At 37.5% G+C, this 25834-nt stretch overlaps 2 pseudogenes; both read right to left on the bottom strand.

Moving 5' to 3' along the window:
- Positions 1-5099: 5099 nt before the first annotated feature.
- LOC129053272 (ras-related protein Rab-9A-like) lies at positions 5100-5726 on the bottom strand (annotated as a pseudogene).
- A 12626-nt stretch (positions 5727-18352) lies between these two features.
- Positions 18353-19661, bottom strand: LOC129053271 (endogenous retrovirus group K member 5 Env polyprotein-like; annotated as a pseudogene).
- Between the last annotated feature and the right edge of the window lie 6173 nt (positions 19662-25834).

Raw genomic sequence — 25834 nt, 5'->3', positions numbered from 1 at the left:
AAACTACTTCATAATTGAATCTAAAATGTTTCCATCTACTTTACAAATAACTTAATGTGCCATTAACAAAGATCATAAACTGGCAGGAATTGATTTTTCTGTGATCAAATAGTTTCTCAAGAGGAATGGTCCCACTCCTTTTTTTTTTTTTTTTTTTTTGAGACAGAGTCTCAGTCTGTCGCACAGGCTGGAGCTCAATGGTGCGATCTTGGCTCAGTGCAACTATTGCCTCCCAGGTTCAAGTGACTCTCCTACCTTAGTCTCCTGAGTTGCTGGAACTATACTTGCCCAACATCATTCCTGGTTAATTTTTGTATTTTCAGTAGAGTGGTAGTTTTGTAATTTTTTGTATTTTTATTAGAGATGTAAGCCCACTACATCTACTACATGTTGGTCAGGCTTGTCTGGAACTCCTGATCTCAAGTGATTCATCTGCCTCAGCCTCCCAAAGTTCTGGAATTACAGGAATGAGCCACCAACCCTAGGCCTGATAGGTTGATCTTAATGTAACAACCCCCCAAAAAATTTCATACTCTAGATTTGGTAGACAGATTCAAAATAATACTATTCTGCAATGGGTAATAAAATGTGATAGCATGTACATTCACATTAAATTGTTTATACATTCAGAGATGCTATAAAAATGTATAGCAGCAAACACAGCAGTACTTAAGAAGCCAAAAACACACTTGTGCAGTGGTTAGTGTCACATGTCTGCTTCTGCCAGTGGCTAGGAATAGTGGTCCTGCTACAGTGTGAGAATCTGGATCCCTGTTTGTAAAATAGGAGGCTGTGAGCAGTTGCAGGCCACAGTGAAGTGTGCTGTATCTGTCATTTTATATTCTTATATTTCCTTTCCTTCAGACAGTGAACTGTTGATATTTATTCTTGTGAAATGTTGTAAGACAATTTTTAGAGTAGTAGTTAAATAAAAATTCGATTACATTATAATTTGTACTCAGGCTTTTAGATGCTTCAAAGGCCCTGTTTAAGGCAGTGAAAAAGTTAAGCAGACCATGAATATGAACTGATGCCAACACAGGTACTTTGGTTATGGTAGTTGCATTGTTTGCATTATATATTGGAATTCTAAGTAATACTGATTTTTAGGTGAAGGAAAGGTGGAGGAAGTGACAGAAGTTTTATAAAACGTTTGGAATATGCCTGGGCATGGTTACTCATGCCTGTAATTTCACGACTTTGAGAATCTGAGACCATAAAACAGAAAAGGATGATAATGATTTCTTTTTCCCTATAACAGCTTACTATAAATTCATTAATGTTCCACTGAAAAGCAGGTAATACCACCTGTTACAGAAGAGAACTGGAATAATTTTGTTCCAATCTGAATTGTCTTTCAACAAGTAATTATAAGATTTTCCTTGTATCCTTGTGTTAAATTCCTACCATCATTTTTACTTTATTTGAGATCTTCAATATAGATGTTTGTTCAAGATTGTGGTAGTTTAATATCCTTTTTTGTTTGTTTATTTGTTTGTTTGGTAATGGAGTCTTGCCCCGTCACCCAGGCTTAAGTGCAGTGGCATGATCTCAGCTCATTGGAACCTTCGCCTCTCAAGTAAAAGCGATTCTCCTGCCTCAGCCTTCCAAGTTGCTGAAAATATGGATGCCTGCCACCAAGCCTGGCCAACTTTTGTTTTTATGGTAAAGACAAGGTTTTACCATATTGTGCACGCTGCTCTCAAACTCCTGGCCTTGTGATCCACCAGTCTTGGCCTCCCAAACTACTGGGATTACAGGTGTGAACCACTGCATTCCGCCTAATATGTGTGTGTGTGTCTGTATGTTTGTGTATGTGTTAGTGTGTACATATATGTGTGTGTGTGCGCCCCATATAGATACACACAGTATATAATATAGTATATATGTATCTATTTGTGTCTGTGTATATATATAAGATGTATTCTCACTCTGTCTACCAGGCTGGAGTGCAGTGGTGTGATTTTGGCTCACTTTAACCTCCACCTCTGGGGACCAAGCAATTCTCTGCCTCAGGCTCCCAAGTGGCTGGGGTTACAGGCACCCACTACGACTCCCGGCTAATTTTTGTGTTTAGTAGAGAAGTGGTTTCACCATATTGGCCAGGCTGTTCTGAAACTCCTATCCTCATGTTCCACTCACTTCAGACTCCCAAACTGCTGTGATTACTGGCATAAGCCACCGTGCACAGCCCCTGACCTACTATTTAAAGTGAAGCCCACCACAACTGTTTTTGTCTTATTTTCTCTATTGGTAGTGTGCAAAGTAATATGATGTCTTAACCTGTTATACAGCACTCAGATTAACTCAAACTAAATACCACAGCTTTGGGAGCAGAAAAAGGTATATACTCATCTAGAAATCTGCAAGTAATTTCAGCAAACACATATTTTTTAACATGGTTTGTTCTGGCCTCTGTGACTGTATAATTCACAGGGCTGTGATGCAAGCCAGCCAAGAGCAGCAGGGTGACTGACAGCGGGCAGTTATGGCTCAGCTGCACAACTTTGGTATCCTGAAAATAACTTTTTCTCCAGGCTGTTGAAGGTGACGTAGAAACCAGTAGTACACTTCCTGTGTGTATATTACTAAAGTTAAATACCATTTTGTGTGTGTGTGTGTGTGTGACTCTTCTTTGAAGGAGCTGGAAGGGAAGTGGAGCATTGAGTGGGACTTTCCAGGTGGGCTGCAAGAAAGGCACTGAGGCATATAGGTAGAACTGAAACCTGATAGATAGGAGAAGATTATGAAGAAAGGTAAGTTGGCAAAACTTGGATCTGGTAGGTGATATCCCTTGAAGGTTCTTTAACACAAGAGGAATAGGGTGAGTCTTCTAATCATGCTCCCCTGAGCACATGTATGTTAGCACTAAGTAGGTTATCTGCTCTCGTGCTCCAAGAGTGATCCAGATAAAATACACACTCGAGATTTGTCCTCTTGCTATAGCTGGAAACTTCCTAGAATACTTCCTTTGGCATGGACATAGATACTATCAGTTTCTGTTCTGCCCATGCTGTACCTGTGCTCTTCATATTTTCAGTCACTTCAACACTGGAACTCTGTCAGTCCGGAGTTCCAGAAACCACTGACTGTCCAGACACCACCTTTCTGTGGGTACCACACTGCTGCATTTTTCTACTTAACACTTTACTACTCTACAAGACATGTATACTGTGAGTCAACTTAATGGTGTTGTCATAATATGAAAGTGAAAACTTAAGTTTGTACAGAAACATAAAATGGTTTTCTCTAAGACAACAAACCGTAGGAATGTTTTAACTCTAACTAAGAATTTTTCCCTAAGGATGAAAAGTAACAAAAATATTTGGTCCATTAATGGATTTGTAATTTTTTATCCTCTGCACAGCACATTGTAATTGTTACATCAGTAGCAAAAACACCTTTGCTTTGCTTGTTCTCAAAGTTCACTAGTTAGTCTCAAAAAAAAAAAAAAAAAAAGAAAAAAACCTGAACTATTTCAATGGAAAACTTTTCATTCATAGCTAGGACCTCACAGGATCTATGACAGAAGGTATGGAGCAACTCCTGCACCACTGGGCCCCATGCGTTTTTCAAACTATGGAGGATGATCTATGGTTCTTTTGTCTAGTAAGGCTCTGCAGCAGATTCTCACCACTCCAGCTGCACATACTCCACCTGCTTTGTTCTCCAACCATTTTCTGTAAAATGATTTCAGATGGCAAAATCGACCGCTTTGTTAGGACATTAGCCTTTGAAAAGTTTAGCTTACCAGAATGTTTTTACATTGATTCCCAGTGGGTGGGGTCAAGAAGAGAAATGTTTCAATGTAACTTTTCAAAAACCCTCTCCCCATATGACAGCCAGCTCCCTTCACCCAGCATGTTCTTTGATATCCCCATCATTCCCCAGTTGAGGGTCTCATGCACACGCAGTCTAGGCTTTGGTTAGCCTCCAAAGAATCAGTCACCAACTGCACAGCATATGAATTTCATCTATGAAAGACCACAATTTGCTTCAACAAGTCTAATCACTGGAGCAAGTCTTTTTGGAAGAAAAAAAAATCACTGAGGTAAATAACTAAACAGTATTCAGTGATACAGAAGGCACTAAGTAAATTCATGGCTGAATAAAGTTGTTTTTATTTACCCTCTGACAAGTACAATCCTTAGTATTTTCTCTGAAAGCCATAATGTTAGGTTGTCTCTTATGTTTAAAAGGAATGGTTTTACTGCAACTAGGAGGGTTTCACCAAGTTTAAAGAAAGTAACACAAAATATTAACTAGTCCATTAGTGGAACTGTAATTTTGTATCCTCCACACAGCACATTGTAATTATTAAATCAGTTATCAAATGCACATTTGTCTGTTCTCCAAGTTCAGTAGTTAGCATGTTTCTTAAAACTGAACTTGGTCTATGGAAATGATTTCCATTCATGGACAGCCAGTATGTAACTGGATGTATGACAGACTGTATGAGGCAACTCTTGTACACTGGGGGCTCACCCTTCTCCTGGGGCTGTGGAACATGATCTATGGGGATAGAGGTGCATTCATGGTACATAAGTGATGAGTAATTACTAGTGAGAGTAATTCTAATGAAATGTAGAATAAAAATATGGAAGGCTAAGTCATTTTGAAGAGAATGAAGAAGTAAATGAAGTAACAATGTATTGCAAATACATTAGATTTTAGTCTTCAATATCTAATACTTTTGCTTTAGGAAATTATTTCCTCAAACCAAGAATGCAATGCTAATTTCATAAAAACTTGTACATATAAAAAGTAGTTTTCCAATTCCCCAGGAGAAATTCAGATATAACTTCTAGAGTAGTCAAGTTTCTTATTTTAATTATAATTAGTCTTGGTTATCTCATTTCTTAGCTCTCTAACCTACATATGCAAGTCAAAGAAATGTTTTTAGAGAAACATTACAATTTATAAATGTACACAGCGATTACTGAGAAAATATGTTCTTCCATGACTGGCTGTCATGGAAGCCCACCAACTAATAAAGCACAACAATTTTGTGCTTTATTTTATTAGTAGATGATACACTGCTGCAAACCCTAATTATTTTTTTTATCCCCATGGTGATTTTGTGTATATCTGTGAGTTGATTAGAACACATCAACAACCTCTAACAATCCACAGCAAGATGAGCTAGTCCTGGGCTTTCGATGAAGATTGACTGTGTCTGTGTGTGTCAACTGATCAGACGTAACATCATCCACAGGAACTCTTCAAACCGATTCCTCAAAGGCTGCTGCCACACTTGTGGCATCTTTTGCACTTGTTTCAAAGTAAGAATAGTTGCTGTCATCCATGCACAAGCTTGGGATTCTCCTGCAGACACCTGCTGTTTGCTTATGTCAGTCTTGTTACTAAGAATCACAAAAGGAAAGCTCTCATTTCTTCCACATTTGCATAATATATGAATTCTTTCTTTCAGTTACTAAGGTTCTGAAATCTTTGTGAACTGTCCACAATAAAAGTAAGCAGACAGCAGACATAATCTCTGTAAAATGAAGTCCTCAGGCTTTAGAATCAGTCCTGACCTGCCATGCCCCAAATCTGCATGGCACCAAAATGTTTATCCACTTGCAAATCTTATTTAAAAATTTCATACCTATTGTCATAAAGAGCTGGATATCAAACTTGTTAGTTACATATCTGTTTATAAGTGAACTCCTCCCAACTCCACCATCTCCAAGTATTGCTTTAAAAAGTGATGAATTGCCTGCCATCATTAATCTCAAGAGCTTCAAGAACTCTGTAAAATATAAATGCACCATTGCATTTCTTTATACATACCTATTCTTCTACATGATTCTGTGAATATCAGCATTTAGCTGAAGTAAAATGTATAGCACCAGGGAATACTTAATAATAAGACTTTTGTTTACAAGGCTGAGCATTCATCCATGTGCAGGCTACCATACTAGCAATATTATCTAAAACAGCTGGGAAGGGCTCACTCTTCTCCTTTCTCAGGTCACAGTTGACTGTGAAGCTGGCACTCAAGCCCAAGTCTGACCCCAAAGCTCTTGCTCTGAACTTTTACTCTATGATAAGTCGCTCTCTGCTCATAGTAAGCCCCACTATAGTTGGTTAAAGATGGTTAAGAGATCACAGTTTGCATGTTTCTGATATAGCAATATTTATACTTTAAATGGCATGCTCATGACCAATGTAGAGGAGGTTAGTTTAGAGAGCTGGAAATGTTATAGCTATATACAGGCCAAAAAGAAAAGACTGGTTTGGATGAAACACACCACCGCATTTTAAAAAAGGCTGTCACAGGCTGGGTAAAGTGTTTCATGTTTGTAAGCCCAAAAATTTGGGAAGCAGAGGTGGGTGGATCACTTGAGGTCAGGAGTTCAAGACCAGCCTGATCAATATGGTGAGAAACCCCACCTCTACTAAAAATACACACAAACACAAAAGTTACCTGGGCATGGTGGTGGGTGCCTGTAATCTCAGCTACTCTGAAGGCTGAGGCAGGAAAATTGCTTGAACCCAGGAGGCAGAGGTCACAGTGAGTACAGATTGCACTACTGCACTCCAGCAAGTTGACAGAGAAAGACTCCAACTCAAAAGAAAAAAAAAAACAAAAGACTGTCAAAGCTTATCTGAGTGTAAACTCTAGATCCCAATAGATGGAGAAAGTGCATGTTTTACACAGATTGGAAGCTTCATCCGTATTCCAGAAGCACATTTTCTGTATATTTATAGATAATTATACTGCTTTATCAGGAAGGAGGAGGCCAGAATTTATTTAAATGGTTAACTTATGTCCATAGGAAAGACACAAAAGCATTAGCATGCTCTTATCCAAAAAGCTACTCCATAATTTATAAATCTGGGTTGTTATATTTATATCTAGAAAATAGAGGGTTCAGGGTTTCTCAATCAGAGAGTAAAATTCAATATGCAAGAAAATAGCAGTTTATTATTTGTACAGCTCTGAAGTTTATCTTTTAAATCAAAGGGAAGGGTGAAGATTGGCAAAGACAGGAAGCCCACATGCAGCCCATGATCCCAAATCCACCCCAAGAAAGCCGTCAAGCTCATGTACAGCCAGGAAGCTCTTATCCCTATCCAAGTTAATGAAGTTTGAAATTTTAAAAGCCAGATATTTAGCATGAGAAAGTTATGAAAAATGCCAGAAATATAGCTAAGATTATATAATCAAGGATCTCACTAGCTATTGAATAAAGCATTCTTTTTCCAGTTATGAGGTCAGCAAATTACTATTCATACCAAGAGCAAAGGGATATACATAAGGCCTTCTGCCTACATATTACCTGAATTGACTTTTATTGTTAAAGCTAAATACCCTCAAGTATAAACCTGGAGATCCCGTTTTTTGTTTCTGCTTTTTAGAAAGTTAAGAGTGTTTGGGTTGTTTGAACCATGTCGCTCATATACAAAGAAGGTCTGAGTTTATGAAAGTTAGAATCTACCTACCATAATGACAAGTGGAAGCCAGAGTTTACAAAGGCACTGGGCATGCTCATATCTGTGTCAAGTAGTCAGTGATTATGTAACAAAAACTAAATTTTGACCTCTTATTTCTATAGTAAATGTATAACTCTCTGTTTGAAAAAGTGTTGTTACATGATATAAGCTCTGGCTGTAGACCTGTATGCTCTTCTGTGAATTTTTCAGTTGCCATGGGTGTAAGATCCTTGCTGCATAAAACCTGTGTCCTACTACTGTCTTGAATATAAATGAACTTGCCCTGTCTCAAAACAGCAAGATAAATGAGCTTGCCTTTTTGATATTTTGATGTATTTTTGTAGTTCTTTGTGTTTGCAGTTTTTCAGTGCAGCTGATTATACTTTTTCCATAATGAGTACCATTTGTGTTTTCTGGCACCCTTCATTCTCATTCCTAAATATGAATTCTTTGGTTATTTTAAGTCCTGTCCTTAGTAAAATGTTCTTACTTGTAATGAAAATGACTGGTAGGTACAAACAGCATACTTTTCCTTCCAAGAATATCGCATTTACCCATGTGATTTTTGAAGCCTAGCTTGTCCACATTGAATACAGTGTGTAAAGTTAGCTGTAAGTATTCTTTTTTACATTGCATACATACGTAAGTACACACATGTATCTGTATACATAAATATAACATAGGAACACTGACCTACTTTGACTTGTGTATTGACATAGGTGACAAAATGGGACACTTCCTCAAAAAATATATATATTGGAGATGGATAAATGTCTCAAAGGCTTTCATGTATGTGAGAGAAAAAAAAAGGCCAGTGTTCACACAAATTTAAATTTAGCATCTCAGTTCAAAAAACTATAATTCAGAAGATAGCTCCTATGCTTTCTTATTTATATACAAGTATTTTAAAAATTCAAGTGTGTGTGTGTGTATTTGTTCTTTCACAACCAAGAAGCTCACATTAGTGAGCATGTAGTAGTAAACCCAGAACTTATCAGAAAGTTCTAGATCTAGGTCAGGAAAAGAAAAAGTTCACTTTGTATATAGCCATGAAGCTTGAGTTGATTTTCAGTGATGGTCAAAGGCAGGAGGTATAAAGATAAAAAGAGTGTGTTCCTGTAAAGCAGTTTTCAACATTCATTTAAGAGGGATATAGTTTTATAATCAAACAAGTGGCCAATGTTTCTGTAACACATGGGTTACTTTATATGCAAAATAAACAAGGCATGAGAGTGTTCTTGCAGACATTGGAAATATTCTGCCTAACTGTATCCAATTTATATCAAAATTAGAGCAAAGCTACGTTTGATTTACCTGACACTATGCATCCCTGTTAAAGAAGAATAATTGTAATCAATCCCTGTTAAAGAAGAATAACCAAAATCATACTCATAATAAAACCAAACAACCAGGATTTATGCAACCTGAAGGCTTATGATAATACCCATGCACGTATAGCACAGAATTTATATAGTGAGGAAGAATACATGTATGTTCAATAAAGAAGAGGAAGGCCTGTATTTATATAAATATAAGTTTTATCCATTTAGAGAGGTCAGGAGTGCTATAGAAGAGACTCCATTATCTTTGTAAAATGAGCATAGAACGCTCTATTTTTCACCAAGGTATTCTAAAATTGAGCCAATTGTCATCAAGATTAGTGCAGAGTCAATAGAAAACATAAGAACAAGAGAAGGTATTTCCTAGCTGCACCAAAGAAGTCTAAAATTCAGCATCTACAGGAAACTAACACATCAACAAGCAAAAACAAGTAACTATTAAAAGTACTCAAAGACGGTCAGGCGCGGTGGCTGGCGCCTGCAATCCCAGCACTTTGGGAGCCTGAGGCAGGCGGATCACGAGGTCAGGAGATTGAGACCATCCTGATTAACACGGTGAAACCCCGTCTCTACTAAAAATACAAAAAATTAGCAGGGCGCGGTGGCGGGCGCCTGTAGTCCCAGCTACTCGGGGGGCTGAGGCAGGAGAATGGCATGAACCCAGGAGGCGGAGCTTGCAGTGAGCCGAGATGGCGCCGCTGCACTCAGGCCTGGGTGAAGGAGCGAGGCTCCGTCTCAAAAAAAAAAAGGTACTCAAAGACATGAACAGACCTTTCTGTAAACAAGACATAGACATATAAGTGGCCAATAAATATATCATAAAATATTCATCATCATTAATTTTTTATGAATGCCAATCAGAACCACAATAAGATACCAGGTCACACCAGTCAGAATGGCTGTTATTTAAGAGTTAAAAAAAATTTAAAAAAACAGGAGCTAATGTAGCTGCAGATAATAGAAATGCTTCTCCATTGCTGATGAGAATGCTGAAGAGTTCAGCCACTTAAAAAAGCAAACTGAAGATTTCTCAAATAACTTAAAATGAAGCTAACATTCCACACAGAAATTCGATCATTGGTATGTGTCCAGAAATGAAAAATATGTCACCCCAACAAAAAGACACAAGCTTTCAAATCTTTAATGCAGCACTACACTAATTTTCAAAACCATGGAGTCAACCTAAGTGGAGTGGATAAAGAAAACTAGTATTCAGTTCATCAGTGGTAGATGGGGTTAAAAAAAATGTACCTATGCACGAAGGAATACTGTGCAGCAAAAAAGCAGAATGAAATGATGACATTTACAACAACATGGATGCAGACAGAGGCCTTATTTACTGCAGGAACAGAAAAAAAAAATACCATATGTTCTCACTTATAAGCAGAAGATGAGAATTGAAAACACATGCACATAAATATGGAAGGAGCAGACACTGTGGAAATATACAGATTTAAAAAATGAAGTGGATTAAAAAACTACCTATTTGACACCATGCTCATTTGCTGGGTGAGGAAATTCACACTGCATAACCCACTATCGTGCAATATTTCCATATAACAAACAAGGACATGTGATACTGGTATTCAAAATAAAATAAAAATTTAAAGAAGAAACAAAAAAGATGAGTGCAGACCTGCCCCATTCAAATGTAAATTGAAATTGGCTGGAAAATTTTTATGTGAAATGCACACCCATACCCAAGAAAGAGACTGGTTTGACATAGTGAGCACATTGTTTCTATGGTCAAGGAAAGGAGGTTGTATTTGTGTGTGTGTGTGTGCGTGTGTGTGTGGTGTTACTTTTCTAACTATATATGTTCAAATGTGTGTGTATATATACATGATTAAATATATATAAATTCGAACAAGAAAAAATAAAAATTGGTGCAGCTCAGAAACTTATTTTTTCCATGATTAAATGATATCCCATATTAATACAGTCAAGAAACCCATCAAGATATATAAACTTATTTACTCAAAAGGATTACTTTATAAGCTAAACTTCTAAACAGTGTTACCGTAGCTGAATAAATATATCCATGGGCAAAGAGGGGAGAATTTGGGAGTTTTCACACCAGGCCACAATGCATTCATACCCAGAAATGAAAATCAGCACAGATCGTGCAGCTGAGAGTTTGCATTTTAAACTCAAGAACAAAAAAAATAATAATGTGTATTGTCAGCTCGTATCTATATTCAATAATATTTACACTCACATTGGCAGCAAACACAATGTAATGATATGGGGAATAATAAGGTTTGTAAGTCTCCATTTCCATTAAATTCTAGGTGAGAATGAGAACAAGGTTGATTACATAAATTTTCTTACAGTGGAAGAGAATATATTTTATAAATCCTAGATGCTTGCATCTCACAAAAAAAGGGTAAGGTAAAGTTTATACCTGCAAGTTTTAAGGTATAAAAAATATGTAGGTAGTATACTGCCAACTAATTTCTATACATGTACAATATAGGTGGGCTGACAATAAGAATATGCATTAGTCTTCAGGAAAACTGCACAACATATGCACTCCACACAAATATGTTCACACAAGTTAGCCTTTAAGGTTTATACAACTTGAAGTTTTATATACATATGTAAGAAACAGAGAAGAATTTATAAACCTAAAAGGTCATAACATTATTACAATAATAATACATATAAGATTAATGCAGTAACCAAATCTCCATCTCACATTCAAAGGAGACATTGTGCAATATTTACACAGCTTGGAATTTCATAACTTTGTCTTATAATAATGGCTGTCAGCCTGTATTCTGTCAGAAAACTATATTCATAACAAAAGATTGAGGAGCACAGATAATTACATAACTAGGAAATTTACATCCATCATAACAAAAGAACGGTATTGAGATTTATAAAATGATAAAACCATGTATAATTTCAACATGCAGTAACAGGTTGAGGAGAAGCAAGGAGAAGGAATGGGAAATGGAAAACTTCATCAATCGGCTCCCACTTACAGAAGAATCAATATGAACAAATATCCACACTTGAAATTATGTGCTCATACATAAGACTGAAACCAGGTGGCTGATAGCAGTACTGGATGGTAACACAATAAGGAAAGACATTATTAAAAAGAATAGCAATGGGAGTTTTATACTAGTCATGTCATCCTTCCAATAACCTGTTAGCAAAGTGCAGAGAGAGAAAATGGCTGATTGGAGGACAGGAAAATGATAACCAACTTTCCTTCAACCCCAACATCGGCATACCACAGAGCACTGAGAAGGCTCTCAGGGACCAGGCCTCCAGACTGGTACCTCTACTGAAAGATGCCAGACCTACCCTGGCATAATAATGATGAAAAAACAAAAAACCCAGAAACTAAAATGTGTTTTACGAATATTAAAGTAAAAAAGAACATCAATGCCAAATTTGATCCAGCACAAAAAAAACACACTGGGAACTAAAAGACAAGTTATTTCAAAATATAGATTCTCAGAAGAAAAGAGTAGTAAATAAGAAAACAGAGCTTGCAGGATTTATGAAACAGCATAAAGACAGTTATATTACTCATCACAAAAATAATCAAATAAGAAAAAATATAAAGGTAGAAATAACATTTTTTAAATAATAAGAGAGAGCTTTCTAAATTGGCATAAAAATGTAAATATTTAGACATACAAAGGTCAGCCTTTTCCAGTCAGATTGATTTGTACAAAACGACACTAAAATATTTTGTAGTGAAGCTTTCAAAAGCTTTTAAAGGACAAAAAACTCAAGAGCTAGTCCTGAAACCAGAAACACACACATACACACACACACCCCCTGAAAAAAAAACAACAAAAATAAAATCACCTACAAGAGAGTACTCAACAGCTAGCAGATTTGTCAGTAGAGACACTGCAGTTAAGATGTGAGTGAGATAACATTTAAATATTAATAATAATAGGAAGAAAGAAATCTTGCCTACTAAGAGTAATGCACCCAGGAAAGCTTTTCTCCAAAATAAAGGAAAGATGAAGTTCTCCAAATAAGCAAGATCGGAGGAATTTTATTGTCATAAGACCTATCTTATAAGCCATGATAAGGGAGGACTTCATGCTGGAAGAGAAAAACACAAATGAGCACATGAAAACATAAGAAAGGATAAAGCTCACTGATAAAAGCACTCAGTAAAATGAAGAACATTTTGATACTGTAATGGAGGTGTGTTAATAACGTGTATCTTTAATGTGAAGGTGAAGAGATAAAATGATTGCAAATGATAATGGCTGCCTTAATTTGACAAGGAACACATATTACAAAATTATATATTTTAAAATTAAATAAATATCTGTATAAGTGTGTGTATATATATCTAATGTATGCATATATATATCTAATATATAATATGAAATATATATTATATATGCTATATAATATATAGGTATATACACATACATTTTTCTTGGTTTAAATGTATTATGTATTATATATTATGTATGTTATATTTAATCCATTATATATTTTGTATATGTTATATATTATAAATGTTATATGTTATACAGTATATATTATATGCAATATTATATATGATATGTTATATATTATATTAACAAATATATACTATATATAACATATATACACATTCATACTACATATTTATTTTATTTATGTATTATATATTATATAAAATATATTATTCATACACATATATTTTATATAATATGGTATATATACACATATATACTATATAAAATATATATATAGTATGCAGGTATATATTATATATATGCACAGATACATACTATACATAATAATTATATGTAGCCAGACACAAATATTATATATAAATATTGTATATATAATATATATACATGCATATATATATGCAATCAATTTCAGTGATGTTATTATCAACTTACAACCACCACATAGTGCCTCAAACATTTTTACATGAACTTCAACTACACAGAAAATATAAATGGTTTAGGAAATACCACTACGGGAAAACATCAAACACACACATGCAAAGTCAAATAAGAGAGAAGGAAAAGAAAAAATAATCAGAGGGCACAGCAAGGCACACTTTACAAAGTGGCACTATTAAGTCTTCATCAAGCAATAATTACCTTCAGTGGAAGCTGATGGTAAAATTACACAGTGACAAGGCCTAAGGAGTCTGAGTAAGTAAAAATATTTTAAGTCTGTTTTGTCAGAGACTAGGAATGCAATTTCTTTTTATTCCTTTGCTTAAAACTATTGACAGAGTTAAACAATCTACAGAATGGGAGACCAATTTGCAAACTATGCATCTGGCCAACTTCTAATATTCAGCATCTATAAAGAACTTAGAAAAGTATACAAAAACTAACAAATGAATGAACAACCTTATTAATAGCTGGGCAAAGGACATAAACATACACTTCTCAAAAGAAGTCATACATGTGGCCCACAAACCTGAAAACAAAGTTTAACATCACAGATCATCAAAGAAATGTCAATGAAAACCACAGTGAGGTACCATTTCACACCGGTCCAAATGGCTATTATTAGAAGTAAAAAAAAAAAAAAAAAGACAGATGCTGGTGAGTTTGCAGGGAAAAAAGAAATGATTTTACACTGTTGGTGGGAGTGTAAACTTCTACAATCTTTGTGAAAGAGAGCCCACAGAGACCTATACCATTCAATTCAGCAGTTCGATTACTGAATATGTCTTGAAAAAAATAACACATGTTCTACTATGAAGGCATTTGCATGTATATGTTCAGTACAGCACTATTCAGAAGGACAAAGACATAGAATCAATCTAAATGGCCATTTAGATGGGCATGATAGCTTGGATAAAGGAAATGTTGTACGTATATGCCTTGGAACACTCTGCAGCCATAAAAAAGAAGCAGATTTTGTCCTTTTTGGGAACATTTTTGGAGCAAAATGTCATTCTACTGGACAAACTAACAGAGGAAAAGAAAAGTGAATACATAATGTTCTCACTTATAACTGGAAGCAAAATAATAAGAAGACCTGGACACATGAAATGGAAGAATGCACACTGGGGTCTGGCAGAGGGTGGAGGATGGAAGGAAAGGGAAAAACAGGAACAGCAACTAATCATTACTTGGCTTACAAACTGTGTGATGAAGTAGTCTGTAATGACAAACCACCACGACACACCATGACCTATGTAACAAACATGCACATCTCACACACTTACCCCTGAACTTAATAAGCATTAAGTGTATTGAGTTAACGTTTATATTAAAAGACTGTATTCAACTCAACTTATATTGCCTCGAGATATTTACTTCACCTATAAAAACAAGAAAGCCTGAAAATAAAGCAGCAGACAAAGCCATTTGTGCAAACATAGACCAAAAAAGCAGGTGTAGCTGTATTTAGAGCAGACAAAATAGAGTTCAGGTGAAAAATGGCAACAGGAGACAAAAAAGGACATCACATAATGAAAAAAAGAGTCAACATATAAAGATAATATGACTATTATACATATATATGCAACGTATATTGAAACTTGTAAATAAATAGAGCGAACATTGTTAGATCTCAAGGTAGAAATAGACCACAATTCAATATTAGTAGAAGAATTCAACACCCCATCATCAGTAAAGCACAAATTAACCAGGGAAATCATCCAACTAAAACTACTCTTCAGCCTAAACAAACCTAGCAGTCATTTACAGAATATTGCATCAATCAGTTGTAGAAGCCCCATATTTTCTCAACTGCATGTGGCATAGTCCTTAAAATAAATTATATTACAACACCAGAAGCCAGTTCTAAGAACATCATAAAATAGATATCATAATAAATGTTTCCTCAACATAATCACAACTACATAGAAACTAAACAAATTAAACAATCAATGAGTCAATAAAACAGTGATATGGAAATATTTTTAATAAACACCTATATCAACAAAAAGGACTATGTCAAATAAACAACCTAACATTATCTCCAAAGTTAGCAGAAGAAATAGATTAGAAGAACAATAAAATAATTTTGTTCTACAGTACAAAATATCAAGAAAATTAAGAATAGGTTTACTGAAAGAAAGGCAAAATTGACACATGTTTAGGAAGGGTAACTAATATGCAAGAATACTCAAACAATAAATGTAAAATAAAAAATTAACCATGGATACCGCTGGAATGCACATAGTCATAGTGACGAAAATTGACAACTGTTGCAATTACCACAATTGTTTTCATGTATAAGCAATTGCACACAAAACACCAATTAGATAACTCAGAAGAAAGAATATGTTTCTCGGAGTATACACTTACTAAAATTGAATAAGAAAAAATGGAAAAGCAAAACAGATCTTGAATAAGAGAAGCTGGAAACCATCATCCTCAGCACTAACACAGGGAGAGAAAAACAGACACCACATGTTCTTGCTCATAAATGGAATATGAAAGATGAGAACTCATGAACACAGGGTGGGGAACAACACACACTGGGGATTGTCAGGGGATGGGGTGAAAGGGAAGGGGAAGCAAGAGCATTAGAACAAATACCTAATGCATGAAGGGTTTAAACCTACATGACAGGTTCGTAGGTGAAACAAACCACCATAGCACATGTGTACCTACGTAACAAACCTGCAGGCTCAGCACATGTATCCCAGAACTTGTAGCAAAATTAAAAAATAATAATAAAATAAAAATACACCCCAAAATAAAAATAAACTAAGATATGTGATTCATAGTTCTTAAATAAATTTTGGAAAAGGCTTTTGGTATACTGCCAGAAATTAAGAAAGTGAAGGGAAAATAATTTCTGATGAGAGGCCACTTTGTGATTTGGAGAATGTAAACCAAAAAATAGTTCACATAGTTGATGAAGTTACAGTAATAAAATACTCTCCCTTCCCAGTAACTTACACGTTAGGAAAGTTAATCAATGTGCACATTTATAAAAGCAAAACAAGCTTTCAATGACTAATAGATTGATTTATATCCTTTCCCATTCTACCAAGAAGGAATATTTATTTTCTAATTGGCAGATCACACTATTCTCATTAAGAGATATAGTCCTGAAAGGGGGCCTCCCCCTCCACACCTGTGGGTATTTCTCATCAGGTGGAGATGAGAGACTCAGAAAAGAAATAAGACACAGAGACAAATTATAGAGAAAGAACAGTGGGCCCAGGAGACTGGAGCTCAACATGTGAGGACCTGCACCGGCGATGGTCCCTGAGTTCCCTCAATATTTATTAACCACTATTTTTACTATCTTGGCAAGGGGAGTGCAGCAGGGCAACAGGCAGATGGTGGGGAGAAAGTCAGCAGGGAAACATGTGAGCAAGGGAATCTGTATCATGAACAAGTTGAAGGAAAGGTACTGTGTCTGGATGTGCCCACAGGCTAGATTTATGCTTCACTTTACACAAACATCTCAGTTTAGCAAAGAGTAATAGAGCAGTATTGCTACTAGCATATACTGCCATCAGCCACAGGGTGGTTTTCTCTTATCTCAGAATAGAACAAATGGTTGGCTTTACATCTAGACATTCCATTCTCAGGGATGAGCAGGAGAAAGAAGCCTTCTTCTTATCTCAACCGCAAAGAGGCCTCCCTCTTTCACAACTTCTCCTCAGCACAGACCCTTCAAAGGTGTTGGGCTGTGGGATGTAAGGTCTTTCCTTTCCCCCAAGGCCATATCTCTGGCTGTCTCAGGGGGGAAACCTTGGAGCAATACCCAGGCTTTCTTGATAGATGTCCCTTCAGCTTTCCGCAGTGCATTGTGTTCCTGGTTAATAGACAATGGAGAATGACAATGACTTTTACCAGGCATACTGCCTGCAAACATATTGTTCACAAGGCACATCCTGCACAGCCCTAAATCCATTAAACCTTGGTTCAATACAGCACATGTTTCTGTGAGCACAGGGTTGGGGCTAAAGTTACAGATTAATAGCATCTCAAAGCAGAACAATTTTTCTTAGTACAGATCAAAATAGTGTTTCTTATGACTTCCTTCTCTACACAGACATTGTGACATCTGACCTCTCTTACTTTTCCCCACATTTCATCTTTTCTTTTTGACAAAACTGCCATCATCTTCCTGGCCCACTCTTGATGGTCACTGTCTCTTTGGAGCTGCTGGGTACACCTTCAGACTAACAACAGACAGAACTGGCACACAGGGATTAATACAAGATTTACAATAGTGGAACTTCTGATGGTTTTAACCCAAGTGACTGGATTAAGATTTGTGAGGCCATCAGTAGTTTCCATGATTGCCTCAGTTCCTGGCACCACATTTAAATCAGCTTTTGATGCCTCAAAAATTTGAAGTGAAAATGAATCTTTTGGATTTGCTTAGGACTCCTTTTAATACATCCCATGATCAGTCCATGGACACAGGGTTCCACACACCCTCTCTTGCTCTCACTAGTAGAATATGATGTTGTCAATTAAAACTTAAATCAACAGAAATACACAGTCTACAATTATCACAGGTTATAGTTTGGGAATCTGGATTAATAACTATTTTTCCTACAACTAGCATATAAGGGGACTTTACATGACTTTCCAAAGGAATTGTTAGACTGGAATTTAGGTCGATAGTATAAGATGGCCTACAGTCACTTGCTGTTATAGTTTGATTTCCAGACCAAATTCTAAAGCAGTGAGAGGCCACAGTAAGTTCTGAGTGTTCAGGACCAATAACAGGACTAACTAATTTTGAATGAGGTGATGAGATTCCCTTTTCACCCCATTCCCAAGGGTAGAGAGACTCTAACCTTTTGTTCTTATTTTTATCTAAACCTTCTGTTAAGTCACTGTTGAAAGCCGGACTCACTTGTGCACTGGGACACGACTGAGTTTGCCCTGTGCAATTGTGGTAGAATTGACCTCAAGGTGCCCAATCTATAATAGTTCCGAATTCATTGTTTTGTAGTATTACCACACTAACAGCCACACATTCTACCCAAACTAAAACTTCCTTGCCTTCTGATCCTTTGGGAATTTCCTTGGGGCAAGTCTTACCCTTAGGCCTAGCTTTTAATGACCTTTGATAAGAAGGGTCCTGCAAATAATTTACCTGTGGCCTGAGTGACATTCCACTTACCATGTGATAAGTAAATCTACTGGTGGCACTGACAGTAGGTACTTCTACCAACCAATTTTGGGTTGCAGGCATTAAGCATCCTGGTGCACTCCCTAGGCAAATAGGAGGATAACGATACCCAACAGAAATATTCATCATCATTCCTTCTTCCTCTGGTTGGGCAGGGCAATGATCATCTGTTTTCCATGCACTATTATTAACATATACTTCAATAGGATTATCCACCCATGGAACTACCCGAATTAAGGGTGGGAAAGGCACATAGTCCCAGTAAGTATAATTAATTGCACCTGCTCCTGCAGACATAGGGAGACTTACCAGTGTTGATACAATCGTCAAAGCTGCAAGCAGTATATTCTCTGTAGTTCGTGTCACCTTTGTGTTATCTAGGCTTTTGTCAGCTAACTGTGTCAGCTTCTTTAACTGTGCCCAAGTCGGCAGCTTCGCTTTCTTGGTGGATGGTAACTTCTCTTCTGATATCCCCATTTTGTTTCTCATGTAAGGGAAGTTTGTTCCATATAGTTTAACTCCTTCCTTCATGTCCTTTAACATTTTTGTGATGAAAGTTTCATATCTAGCAATAGCCACCACAGGTGCTCCTGCTGAAGCCCCTTCCCCAGCCGGTACTGGTTGTAAAATTACCCAGAACTGCCATGCTTCAAGATCTCCCTGTTTTATAGCTTCATCAGTGACCACGTGCTGTGTGCTACTTTGTCCCCTAAGTGGTGCTCCTGGATTAAGTCTCATAGTGGGTGGCTGAGGATACAGCGCCATGCCCTGTGGTGCTGATGGATTACACACCACCGCTGTGGGTTTCTGGTATGATGCCATGCTATTGGGCATGGGACACACCACTTGAGCACTGTGGCCAACCTCTGGAGGCAGCTGATACTGAGGGTCAGCTGGAGGCCACTCTTGATAAGCTACCACCAGTTTGTTTGTTTGTTTTTTTCTACTGGCTGATATTGTGGATATTGTATCTGGATTGGCATTGCCAAGATAGAGACTCCATCCTTTTCTATTTGATATTCTCTCAGGGCTTGTACTTGTTTAACATGCATTTGAGAATGTAATGTTACAGGTATTGGAACAGTGGGAGGAGAAGTTGGCCATCCTGGCTTAGGCTCTGATGACCCCAATAACTCTGGACCTTTCCCCCCAATTTTGATGATTCAGGATATGCTACCTCCTGTAATTGATTGTAGTCAATATTTTGCATTGACTGAGCCATTACAGACTCTGACACATATTTACAATGTGAACTTTCCATTCCTTTCTTGAATTCTGTCCCTGCCTCTTCTTCACAATCCATTAAACAGCTTTCAGAGACCTCAGAAACTGAAATGCTATCTTCTCCTGTTTGAAACAGTTCTCAAGCTGCATTAATAATGCCCCAATCATTCCATACTGTAAGTGGGATGATTTTACATTCCCTATTTGCTTGTTTTAATTCTTTGCCAATTTTATCCCAGTCTTTTAGATATAAACCTCCTTGTTATGGAAACCATGGGCAGAATTGTTCTATTGTTTCAAATAGCATAATTAGATTTTCTGTAAAGGCTCTAACTTTCCCTCTTCTTAAAAAAATTTAGTAAAGCTGAGATAAGAAGCATATTTACTTTCAGTTTGTCTCATTGTTACCTTGGGTTCCTCAGAGCACACGAGCTTACCGCAAGGCTGACCATGGATGTACAGAGGAATCTCTCATCAACTTGTCTCCAATGATCACGATCTATCATACCTTCACCTTAGAGAAAGGAACCCACGTTTGCTGCCAGATGAAGGGGTACCACTCCACACCTGTGGATATTCTTCATCAGGTGGAGATGAGAGACTGAGAAAAGAAATAAGACACAGAGACAAAGTATAGAGAAATAACAGTGGGCCCAGAAGACCAGTGCTCAACATGCGAGGACCCACAATGGTGCTGGTCTCTGAGTTACCTCAGTATTCATTGATCACTATTTTTAGTATCTTGGTGAGGGGAGTGGGGCAGGACAACAGGCAGATGGTGGAGAGGTCAGCAGGGAAACCTGTGAGCAAAGGAATCTGTATCATGAATAAGTTGAAGGAAAGGTACTGGATGTGCACATAGGCTAGATTTATGTTTCACTTTACACAAACACCTCAGTGTAGCAAAGAGTAACAGAGCAGTATTGCTGCCATCATATCTCACTTCCAGCCACAGGGCAGTTTTCTCCTATCTCAGAAGAGAATGAATGGTTTGCTTTACACCTAGACATTCCATTCACAGGGCTGAGCAGGAGACAGAAATCTTCCTTTTATATCAACTGCAAAGAGGCCTCCCTCTTTCACTACTCCTCCTCAGCACAGACCCTTCATGGGTGTTGGGCTGGGGGATGTACGGTCTTTCCTTTCCCATGAGACCATGTATCAGGCTGTCTTGGGGGTGAAACCTTGGACAGTACCTCAGATTTCTTGGCAGAGGTCCCTTCAGCTTTCTGCAGTGCATTGTGTCCCTGGTTAATATACCTGGAGAATGGCAATGATTTTTACCAGGCATAGTGCCTGCAAACATATTGTTCACAAGGCACATCCTGCACAGCCCTAAATCCATTCAACTTTGGTTCTATACAGCACATGTTTCTGTGAGCATAGGGTTTGGGCTAAAGTTACAGATTAACAGTATCTCAAAGCAGAAAAATTTTTCCTTGTATGGGTCAAAATGGAGTTTCTTATGTCTTCCTTTTCTACATAGACACGGTACAATTTGATCTCTTTTTCCTTTCCTCACATAGTCCCAGTTCCCCTTTGTCACTCTGCTGCAGCCATGGTGATCTTGCCACGTTTTCTACCAAGGTAAGCAAGCTTATGCCAGGATTCTTTATATTTTTTCATCCTCCTGAATAATTACAGTCTAATTATCTTATTCTTTCATTTAGATGTTGACAGTCACCCTGTAAGAAAATTATTTCATAATTTTTTATGTACAATCAAAACGTACTTGGTAATATTGAATCCTGCCTATACTATACAGAATTGATAACCTCATTCAAGAGCAAAGCAAAAACTAAAGAAAATAAAGCAAAACCCACACTATAACATAACCGCATAACATTTAGGAATCCAAAATAGTAGATTAACTTATTTTACTTAACATTATTAACAGATAAAGTTATAAATCTTCTGAATAAAAATAAACTCATGTTAAAATACAATTAGTGCTTCATAAATAACAAGGAATTAAAAATTGTCTAGACCCTGGAAAGCAATAATTTTTTATATCAACCAAGAAAACACTTAATCAAGAAAGACAAGTTGAAATTGCTAGGAAACTTTTTTTGGTCTTCCCATTCAACTATCCTGGTACAGATGATGTTTCAAAAGTTAAATTCCACATTCTCAAAGTGAGGCCGGGATTTCTAATATAGGAAGGCATGAAGAATAACTAGTGTGCTAATTTCTAGTGTTTGTTCCACCTTTAGGTGTTACATAGATTATTGATGAAACACACTTATCTCTATTTTGTCTAATGCAGAACTTATTCATGATTAAAAAGGTTAAGAACATGTATCAAACATTTAAGTCCTGGAGCAAAGGATACAGTTGACTTACAAAACAGATAACCTATAAAATAAAGCAAAAGATAAACAGATCTTTATTTCAAAAAAATCTTGACATTTAACCGCATTTAAATAAAATGAAGTATTTAAAAAAATACATAATTGTAACAGAAGATATTTTCAAAAATGTGCAAAACTCTAAGCATTAATTAAGAAACGTAAGAAGAAAGTGAAGGCTAATGCAGAATTTTAAACTATCTCTCTACATATCAAAGGAGAGTGTTAATACAGTCCCAGTTTTAAAAACTGATCATTTTTATATTACATTCTATCAAAACACTGATAGAATTCAAGTTAAACCTTAAATAATGAAGAGATCACCCTGGAGAAATGAAGAATAACTTACTATCAGAGTTAGCATATTATAATATTTTAAATATAGTGTTCTAGATGAAAACACAAAAAATCCCACAGAAGTATGGCTAACGTGAAGTAAAAACACTAACTGAAAGTGTCCTAGACTTCTGAGACAGAAATTTTAACCTGTAATTTTAAGTATGACCAAACAAGAAAATATTTTATAATATTTTTATTAAGAAATGACAGATGAAAGATAACAGAACAACATGGGAATATCAGTGAGACTGGAGTAGGAGTTTTTAAAAAAGTAAAAAAGTTTAAGCAGAAACTCAGTTATATGTAAGAAAACCCAACTCCCCCTGAGAAAGAGAAAGAGAAAAAGCTGTAGTTCTTTAAAAATTAACTGCCTGTTTTTCTGTGGGTAGTGAACTTTATCTCTCCTCCTTTTCAAGGCATAGTGAAAACCCTGTTTCTCTAGCTGTGGAGCTACAAAGTCACCAGACAGATAAATTCAAGTTGTGAAACTTTTTTTTTCTTGAAAAGTAAGAAATGTAATTCATGTCTCAATTAGCTAAATAACTCTTTCTTGCTTGCTTCTGTAATATGCTTTCCCTTGCACAGATCTCCTCCTGCCCCACAAAATGCTTAAAATGTAACTTAACTCTTTGTTCAGGGATCATTCCTTTAGATGTTAGTCCTACTGGTGTGGTGCAACCAAAAAATAAATATCCTCTTCAATGCCATCCATCTGTCTGATTCCTTATTCAATCCCACTACATTTCCAGGGGCTCATCTGTGATTGGAGATGACAGATTTACTGTATCTTTTGCCTGCAGGACTAGAGCCCAGGGGCAGGGGAAGACCCAGCATCCAAGGTGCACCATAAGGGAGCTTATCCTGGCTTGAGACCATCTCTCCCTGCATCTTGGTCATCTGCCTGGCGGTGCAATGGAACCAGGGACAGGGCTGCAGGGTGTTACCAGCACTTCAGGAGACCGTGGTAAGGAGGAAGGTGCCAAGGCAAGAAAGTCCATCCCATAAGAATGAAGGAGAGCATAATCACCTCCTGGGGACCAACCTCTAATCCAACCCAGAGCAGCTGGGGGTGGCAGGAGTGGCCAATTTGGATGTACCTCATGTCCCCAGAAACATAGTGAGAGTGGTTCACTGATCTGGAGACAGAGACTGGGGGTGTGAGGGTATGTGTGAACCTACCCCAATGAGGAGTCCTTGGGCAGGGGAGGTAAGTGAAAGTGTGTGAAAAAGATGGTCTTGGGAGAGGTCATCACAAGGAGTAATGTGGGGAGGCACACATGACTTAGTGTGGGCTGTGTGCTCTGAGGCACATTCCTGGCTAAGCAGCTTCCAAAACTCCTGTAATAGGACACTGCCTTGTGGATTCAAGAGTGAAAGTCAGAGTGAAAGTGCACCACGGGGGAGGAAATAGGAGGCAAAGCATAGAAACCAACTCCTTTGGAATGTGTGATAAACAATTTTTAAAAAGGATTTAGAGGTGATTATGGGATGAAACTCTATGCTGAAAAATTAAGGCCATACTGTGGAATAGATTGTCCTGCTTTCAATGTGGGGTGGCCCTCTGAAGGTAAAATAGACAGGGAATTAAATGGTATTTTGCTTAAGTTAGTCACGAGTTTGAGAACAACCAAGATACCCAGATCAGTTTCCCTATATAGACTATTGGCTCAATGTGGCAGAAACTCACCCCAAGTGTCTACAGCCCTGCCTAGAGGGATATTACAAGGCATTAGTGGCTCAGGCAGCCCAAGCAAAGAAAGAAAGAAAAATCAAAAATGGGAACAAAGAGATGGCTCAATTTATAGCTGCTGCACTAGCAGAAAGTAACCATGGATTTGCTAAAGGGCATGGCCAAGGCAGAGGCCGAAGAAGAGGGCAGACAAGACTGGAAGAGAAAAGCCAGTCTCAGTTGGACAGGAACCAGTGTGCAAGGTGCAGGCAAATGGGCCATTGGAAAGACGAGTGCCCTGAAAACAAAAAGGATGGAGATGATGGTCAATAGTCTAACACCCGAGTGTGGCATTTGGTTGCTTGTCATGATGTTTCAAATGCAGATCCTGATCTGGTCAGCTTAGCAGGGCCCTTTTGAGGATTAAGTCAGACTGGGTTCAATCATTTTAGGTCCCAGGGACCCTATGGTCTCTATGGATGTAGGGGGCCACTTAATGGATTTTTTGGTCAATACTTGTGCTGACTTCTCTGTGGTAACTCACCCAATTAGTGCCCCCCACAAGAACTGTGCTACTATCGTAGGGGATACTGGGACCAAATAAAAGAGACCTATCTGAAAATCCAGATGTGTTATTGGGGGACAAGAAGTGCAGCATGAGTTTCAATATATGCCAAATTGTCCAGTGCCCTTGTTGGGGAAAGACTTACTCCAGAAACTGCAGGCACAAATTTTCTTTACACCTAAAGGAAATATGACCCTTGATACAGGGAAGCCAAAGGCAATGGTATTGACCCAACTGTCTTAGGAACTGAGTAATGGCGGCTCTATGAACAGTGTACCAGGAGGCTGCTGGAGCCAGATACGTAGGGAATGCTTTTCAAAATACGTAGCGAATGCTTTTCAAGATACCAGATGTCTGGGCTGTGGACAACCCCCCTGAACTTTGCTGCAATCAGATTCCCAGTGGCAGTAGGACTTAAAGCTCGTGCTGCCCTGGTACGAATCAGTCAGTACCTCCTACCCAGAGAGGCAATTGAAGGCATAACAAAACATCTAAATCAGCTCTATGATCATGGGATTATAGTGAAATGCAAGTCCTTCTGGAATAATCCTCTGCTTCCCGTGCACAAGCCAAATGGTGAATACAGGCCAGTGCAGGACCTCTGGGATGTAAACAAGGCCACTGTCACTATCTATGCCAAAGTACCCACCCCATGCACAACGTTAGGACAGATTTCTGCTGAGGTTGCATGGTTTACTTATCTGGACTTAAAGGATACTTTCTTTTGGTTGAGGCTTGTTCCCCAAATTTAGCCTATATTTGCCTTCCAGTGGGGGCAATCACAATATACCTGGACAAGGCTGCTGCAAGGGTTTAATAATTCTCCTACGATTTTTGAGGAGGCCTTGGC

The sequence above is a fragment of the Pongo abelii genome, chromosome Y, assembly GCF_028885655.2.
Source record: "Pongo abelii isolate AG06213 chromosome Y, NHGRI_mPonAbe1-v2.0_pri, whole genome shotgun sequence".
Classification (NCBI taxonomy): Eukaryota; Metazoa; Chordata; class Mammalia; order Primates; family Hominidae; genus Pongo; species Pongo abelii.
Note: the sequence above shows the minus strand (reverse complement) of the source record. Positions and strands in the feature narration are given on the sequence as shown.